Below are 1,970 nucleotides of genomic sequence, written 5' to 3' on the forward strand. Positions count from 1 at the left end.
GTGGACCGTGAAACTGGGGTAAAATGTCTAGTTTGGCTTTAAATTAGAAAGATCAGATCATAGGGAACATGTGTATTAGGGTTCAAGTTTATTGGGCTTCAACTTCATCAAAAACTACCTTGACCAAAAACTTTATCTGATCTGATACGTAGAATCTAAAAATCTTAAACTGCAAAAAGATTATGCTAGCTAGTTGGGTCACGACAGAGCTAAAATATAACCGTACTCGTGACACGGTGATATAAAAAAATGTTATGTCTATTTCAGTCGCCAGTACTTCATCATAAATTTTAAAAGATTTTATAGGTACATGTCACCAAAAAAAAATCCACTTTCGAAACTTTCGTGTCACAATTGAAACATAATCTGCTAAACCTTCCGGGGGCAAACGAGATAACCCCTAGGTTTTAGTATTATTCGTGAACATTGATATCTAGTGGTCTATGTCGAGTTTTGTAAAATTTTGTTTGTTATTTACGTCGTTCTTCGACTTTTACCATGCGGTTTTGATATTTTGATCGACTAATATGTTTGAATATAGTGATTACCTTTGAAACTTGCGTTCTGTTTTAATTAGACAGGGGTACATCCTTGTTCATTCAGTCTGTATTGACTTAACATGCACGGGCGGAAAGTATCATTTGAGATAAGTGCACATTATAGGATAGCGCGGGTGAGTGTACTTACATTGAGACATGATGGGGAAATTGACAATTGGGAAGTTAAAATCGGTCTCTAAAGTACAGATTTTGTTTGTCGTCGTCAATCTGTCTCAATATCAACTAGTAGGTTTAGATATGAAGCAAAAATTCAATTTTCTGTTGTATCCTTTATCACAAGTTGACTGGGGAAATGTAGGTACTGACTGACAGATGCGTAGGCAAAGGATATCTGAATTTAAAATCAAAGAACTATAAGCAAAATGGTCACAAGTTTCTTTAGGTCTTTGAAAAAATGTTCTGCATTTCAAATTGCAGTTCGAACTGTACATATTATTATGTTTTGTAGATTAATGCATCATTTGTGTCCACTTTTATTATAATCAATTTTCAAACGAATAGAATTAACCATAGATATCCATCTTTGAATAAACTAAAGTCACAATCACCAACAAATTGTCGGGTAAATGTCATCATTACACCCAAAATAACTCGATTTACTGTAAACGGTATAATAAATTAATTATTCTACTTCCGCATTTAGGAAATAACAACACGTAAGGGATTAAACTGAATGTTTGCTTACTTTGAATATTCAAGCCAAGTTTCAACGGACTTTCTAGTTTGTTATATTTTTGGGCATTTTGTCGGATCCCTATTTCTTAAATAAACAGCTGAAACACCTATTTTGCCTCTTATATAGATAACATTATATCAACACAACATTAAAAAAGAACAATGGACACCTAAATGGTTCATCAGAACAAGAAAACATCAACAGAAATAAGTTATATCAAGTCCAAAATATTACAGAAAAACTATGTTTTCAGCCCAATCATGGACGAGTCACAACTATCCGGAATTTTATTAAGTAAATGATTGAATAGCAGAGGTTCTTGAAAGTTTAAAAAATATCGTTTTAAACAATCTTACCTCATAACAAACATGTGTACATGCAAAGAAAAAATGAAGTTTTAATACTTTATAGTAAATACGATATCATCCATTCACCAGCGCTATATTGTCATTATTGTATTGTATCCTACAGTTACCATGGTTACACCAAAACCATTGCACCCAAAATATTTAACTATAAACAAGCATTACAGAACCTTGATTTAGAACAGTACCTAAACAAAAACTCTGACATGTGACTGTTCCCACTCGCCTTACAATTACAGTCCCTCTGGCCATGTTATTACTTGGGATCTAAACATAATTCAACATGAAAATCTCCGAAAGGTGATTTCTCGTGCTCCCAAGTTTAGAGAACCCCAACATATCAATTGGAACCATAACTTCAAAATAATT

This window comes from Mytilus trossulus, chromosome 12, assembly GCF_036588685.1.
Source record: "Mytilus trossulus isolate FHL-02 chromosome 12, PNRI_Mtr1.1.1.hap1, whole genome shotgun sequence".
Lineage (NCBI taxonomy): Eukaryota > Metazoa > Mollusca > Bivalvia > Mytilida > Mytilidae > Mytilus > Mytilus trossulus.